We start from the raw sequence: 6,525 nt of genomic DNA, 5'->3' as shown, positions 1-6,525 counted from the left end.
TTTATAGTTTGCAACTGTACTTGCTTTAATTCACATATGTTATTTTAGGCGAAATTTGCTCCTAAGGGGTTTAGTAAGTCTCTACTCCATCTCTAAGAATCAGGAGATAAAGGCAGCTGCTTTGGCATTTAGCAAATAGAAAACAGTGATAAAAATTTTAAACTGTTCAAAATCCTTGTTTTATCTGTATATTTGGCAGCGATGAACTTGGTCGCTACAAATATCAATCCTGAATGACTCTGATTGGTATCTGGGTTTAACAGTTCTACTCTGGACATATGAAGCCTGAATGAAGTTTTTATTAAAAAGCTCTTTAAGCTATCAGCCGAGGCACAGTTACTATTACATAGAACAGGATGTTCTGGCTGCTATGATGATAATCAATGGCTTTAATGGGAGCAGACCTTAAGAGACTCACTGTTGATGCCGGAGGTTTTTAATCAGCAGATGATACCTGATGGTTTCCCCTAATATAGACACACAATCCTACCTTGAATCATCAGAACTTGATCAACGGAGATTCAGACGCTTTTAAATGCAGGGAAGGCCTCCGAGTGCATCCCTTGATCACATGAACGGGGCTCATAAAAGGCACCATTATGGACTTTTATTTTTCTTATTTCAACTCTCCAACCACTCTGTGGTCCTGTGACTTTCTAAGGAGGCTTTTATAACCTAGGGAGAGTGTTGCAGCACAGAGGCAGTACACAAAAATCAACATGATCAGCTGATGCTTTCAACACTCTGCAGAAATACGTCTCTACTTTAGAGCGCAAAGTGGTTTGGAAGAAAAGGACGGCCGATCAAAGGATGAAATTTTGGATTTCTCACCATAATGAGCTGAAACACGGTACAGTTATTTATGTCATCCTCAAACGAGTTGTTAGGAATTAAAAATAATTATGTCCAAACATTTCTAAAAGTTGCAGCATGCTCAACAATACAGATCTAAAAGCCATTTGTTTTAAGGACAGAAACAAACTGCTGCTAAAAACTATAAAAAGATTATTTAGATTAAAACATTTTGTTTAAAAATGTTTAAAAATCAGTTCTAAACCCTTAAAGTTAAACTTTTAAAACTATATATTTGTAATTTTACCAGATATTCCTCTCTGTTACTTAATAAGATCAAAATCTAAATGCACGAGTTTAAAAAAAAACTTATTTAAATTGTTTAGAATCAGTATATATATATGGGGTAGTTAATGTGGGATTTTTTAACCCTTTGAAGCCTGAATTGATATGCATGTACGTATAAAAAGACATTTTGTGCCTGTTTTTCCCCTCCAATGCCAAATTAAAATGTTAATATTACTAAATAAATAGAAATGAAGGTGAAGTATATTTTATAACAGCAGATATACCTCCATAATAACATACACTGTGACTAGCACTGAGGTGATGCAAAAATGCTACACTGCAAAAACAATCTGGAAACGAGTAAAAATGTCTTAAAATTAGTGTATTTAGCTTAATTCAAGCAACTAAATAATAAAATTTGCCAATGGAAGGAGTATTTTTACTCCTAAAATAAGATAATTGGATAATATCCACTTGGAATAAGACAACGCAATTGTTTTTTCTTATTTTAGATGTAAATTGCCTTATTCCATTGGCAAAGTGTATCACTTAACTGCTTAATTCAAGAAAGAAATGCTCTTTTTTAAAGAAAAATAAACTTACTTAGATTTCAATTTTTTGCAGTGTATGGCGGCTGTTTGCTACACTGCAAAAAGTTGCTGAAAATGAGTAAAAATGTCTTAAAATAAGTCTATTTAACCTTAATATGAGTAGGAAAATAGGATGATTTTCCAATGGAATTAGCATTTTTACCCTTATAATAAGATAATTAGATATTATTCACTTGAAATAAGAGACTGCAGTTCTTTTTTTTTCTTATTTTAAATGTATATTGTCATGTTCCAATGGTAAAGTGTCTCACTCTCTTATTTTAAAGGCATACTATGCAACATTTTTCAGTTAATTAATGTGTTCCATAACGTTTTGGATGATTAAATGAGTAATTTCAGGTCGAACAAAGGTTTTCTCGGCCGCCCTGGTGGTCTGTAGGGGAAATACCGCACTTGCAATTGCAGGAGCCCTCGGCATCGCGAGAGTCGGTCTTGCTTTACGGCGAGAACTACAATCTTTGTTATTTAGACACATGCATTACAAATAATATATGAAAACATGCTACATTTTTTCATGGACTAAGATAATTCACTTTGTAAATTAATGAAGATTTTAAGCAGTGAAGCACTTGAGTGAATATGAATAAAATATACAGAATTCAGCTTTAATTATGACTGGAGAGTAAAGTGTACGATCAGATTAAAAGGTTTGTTTTCTCTACATCTAGTGCTTTTTTTTTACTGAGCTATACTTCTTGTTTGCTCTAGTTTATTTTCCTGATTTAGTCCCAGTTTTAGTCCATGTTTTGCTCACAAGTTAAATAATTATTGCTCAGTTTAGTTTAATAATCTCCTGTTGGATTTTAGGAATAATTAAACCCACAATAACTAAACTAAATTCTTAGCTTTCAGGTTTTCCTCACAAAGAACCATTGCGTTTTATTTTTTAAAAGATCCGCCACCCAAGAAAAGACCAACCACATTCAGAGAGGATGTGCAGAACAACTCAGTTATCCAGGATTGATATAAGAGGAACCAGAGCGATGTTCTTATTTTATTATTACTTATCTTATTCATTTATTCTTATTTTGGTCCATTGAATATGTTTAAAAACTTAAATTCCATCACAGCTACCAAAATCAGACATCCACAGAAGTGCTGTCTTTTGTCATGGAGAGTTTTTATAGAATCTACAGCCTCTTAGAGGGTCTGCATTGTTGTTTAGCCAAATGTAGAAAATAAAAATAAAAAATAAAAACTAATAAGACAATAACTTAAGATTTGTAATCGTTAGTAGGGTTGGGAATTGAAAAGATTTTCACGATTCCGATTCCCTTTTCGATTCTATGAAACGATTCGATTCTTTTTTCGATTCCAATTTGGGGGAAAAAGGAGATCAAACAGTTTGATTATCAACATCAACTTTGTTGCACAATCTTACAAACTCAACAAGATCAAGATGTCCGCAGGAAATGTGAAACTGGAGTAACATCTGTGTTTAAATGAAAAATGAATACAAGAACAAACTTAATAACCAACAATGTCTAATAACAAATGATNGTGACGTAAGTCGTGCTCCCCAGAGCCGGCGCTCTAGGCTCTGGTGCTGCGGGAATCGAAAAAAGAATCGTTCAGCGAGCTGCCAAACGATGCCATGGAATCGGAAAATACGGAACCGGTTCTTAACAGGAACCGGTTTTCGATTCCCATCCCTACTGTCAGCTGATTTAAGGCTTTTAACCAGGCTTATGACTTCATCTCTATTAAAAGGATATAACTGGGATCTGATCACTGAGCGCAGATTTTATTACCAGCTCTAAACTGTCTTTGGTGTGGTCTCTAAACTACAGGTTCTGAAAAAGGCCAAAAATAATTAAATGTATCATTGTGACTATTTAAATCCATTCCTTTTCACTTCAACTAATTGTTCAAGCAAAGATATTTCCTCATCATCTTTAGTATTGATCTTAGGAGAGGGTCATATATAAAACATTGCATTAGTCAAAGCAGAAAAGACATCTTAAAGGTAACAGACCTTCCATGCTTTATATTAATCAGTGGGAAGTATTCCCACAGGGGATTATATAGATAAGAAAAGAAACACAAGCAGCAACAAGGAGATCAGACCAACTATGAGCCCAACAGGTGTGTCCTTGTTCCCTCCATTCTTCTTTACTGTGTCCTCGTCTCCTGCAGAGAAAGATGAATTAGCTGTGATCTGATCTGATTCTCTGTCATTAACAACCAGGAAGCTGCTGAAAGCTGTGATGCAGAGACACAGACAGACTCACCTTGGAGACGGACGTTCAGATGGATGCTGCTGATAGGCGTTATCTCATGACTTCCTTCATACAGAACTCCACACTCATATGTTCCATTATCATTAGTCGTCACGTTCTTCAGAATCAAAGAAACATTTCCATCCTTCATCTGTCTGTCCTGTAGATCCACACGATTCTTATAAGATCGATGCTGGGAAGAAGGATTAATCTGTTCATCTTTAAAAAGAAGAACAAATTCATCCCCCAGATCAGTTCTGCTCCACTCTACGACTAAGACAGATTTCCCCTCATCAGCTCTACATGGCAGAGAGACAGTGTCTCCAACTGTAGCTGTGATGTTCTTCTGATCTGCAGGAGAGAAAATAATAAAAGAACAGAACGTTAGAGAGGTTGAAATTGAAATCTATGCCCTCACTGCAGCATCAGATCGACCACCATATATCAAAGAGAGGACAGCAGGTCTCTGTGGTGGACAAAGAAAGGACGCTGGTCAGTTAACTTGGACCCAACACTGAGAAATGCTTGATGGATTTGAAAAAACAGAGAATAAGTTGATTGGTTTCACAGATTCATTGCCATTTACTTTTCTTTGTTTTTTGACTCCATTTTCCCCCTTTTTTTCCTGATAAGTCTAAAAAGCTGTTGTTGTTAGTTTGCACTTCTTTTTCTAAAACTGGCAGTCGTCTGTTTTTCCTGTGTGAGTCTAGTGATAATTATTTTTGCAGCACTGATCAAGTTATTCCTTCACATTTTTGCTGAACTGCAAGTAGTAGAAAAGACAGCAGCTTGCATCATTATATCATCACTGACTCCCTGTCTCAATATAGATCAATCTTTTGGACATATGAGACCAACCACAACCTTGTCCTTTAGTAAAAGGTATAGAGGACAATGTTTTATTTCCAGGTGGGTCGTCTAAATAAGTGGTCCTCCTAATTGCCAATTATTCTGGCGATATGTTTATGTAAGGCTGTCCTACGTGCTCCTCCTGTTAGCTATCTTTTTTTTTTGACGTGCACATTTTAAGGCATATATCTGTGGTGAGGTACGGTTTCAGACAGTCATTGAAGCTCACCTTTCTCACCGTGGTTCTTTGAAAATGTCTGAGGGAAAAGAAAAAGTGTCTATGAGGGGTATAAGAAGAAAAGAAAGGCCTTAGAAGAGGCAGAAATATCCCAGGATGCTTTGCAAAGAGAGTTCTACTCGCTAAGCATTATGGGATTCGCTGTCACAGCGGGCCGCTGTCGCCATAGGCTGTCGCTAACCGACAGCGGCAACTAATAACAAAGATGGCGCAGGCACCACACCGTGGAGGAAGAGTTACGGGACCAACAGCGCAAAAAGCAGTGATCATCTATCTGAATTGTAAGTTAACTAAGTTCACTATAAAGTTCCCTATAGTCCCTGCTCTATATAGTGATTGAGGGATTTAGGGGTTAGAGCGGACATTCGGACACAGTAAGCTTGTATGAGCTATGACGTAGCTATGTCACAGCAACTTTTAAACAGTGTGCACAAGAAAAAATGGGCTGTTGCACGCTCTCACACTCATTTATTCGGCGTTCCATCTTGGGTGCGAGTACAGGGTTATGCGTGTGCATTTTTTTTAAAGTAAAGAATTTTTAAAAATTTGCAAAAATCCTCCACAAAAACTTTAACATCTGACTTTTATCCAACTGAATGCAAGTTCAAATAAATTGCTGTTATTTATTATCTTTATATTATTTTATTTAGTACCATTTTTATTCATAATAAATAATAATAAAAGGTTATATCACAATAAAAGGGGAACAGACAAGCTACATGACTGAAATACAAAAGAAAGAGATTTAAAACTAAGTTTCCCTTTTTTTTCTGTTTGGGTTTATATTCATTTATATTCAACGTGTTACAGTCACCTGATCTGTTTTATTGACCTTTCAGAAGGCCAGATGGAGAGTCAGCGCTTTACCCAAACCATCATTACAGTATCACATCAAGTAGTAAATTTGTCTGCATTTGTTAATTCATCTGCATTATATCAAAAAATATTATTTAACAGTTTGGTGTAGCATATATGTCACAGCTAATTATGTATAACAGGTAAGTATTGGGCTAGATCAGAAGATTTCTCAGCTCGGCTCTAGGAGTGGAGTGAGACTCGACACATGAATTGATTTTGCTTGGCACAATATATTAGAAAGTGGAAAAAGTCAAAGAACATATAATATTTACATATAGGAACGGCCATTCAAAGATATATATACAGTGTTACATCACCAACATGAAAAAAAAAATCTTATCAATACTAGTACATCATTCAAAAAGTAAAAAGAATACCAAACACTCGCATGAGTGACACCAAAACGCAATAAGTCGAGGCCCGAAAGCCAAAATGTCCAAAGTGCGCAAAGAGGATGACGGCAGGTGGAAGAGGCCGGCCGAAGCGGACCGCGGGGGGACGCAAGAGATTGAAAGGGAAATAGAAGAGGAACGGCTACAGAGTCTCCTACCAGAGCAGGCGTGAATAGTCCTCCAGGTTTCAGCTTGTCTTGAGCAAGTTTAGTCTTTTCCTAGCCTTCGCGCACAGGTAAGGTTCCTTAGCTCGCCATCTGACCTGGCCAATTCACAGT

This window comes from Cyprinodon variegatus, unplaced genomic scaffold (assembly GCF_000732505.1).
Source record: "Cyprinodon variegatus isolate N-32 unplaced genomic scaffold, C_variegatus-1.0 Scaffold1136, whole genome shotgun sequence".
Lineage (NCBI taxonomy): Eukaryota > Metazoa > Chordata > Actinopteri > Cyprinodontiformes > Cyprinodontidae > Cyprinodon > Cyprinodon variegatus.
Note: the sequence above shows the minus strand (reverse complement) of the source record.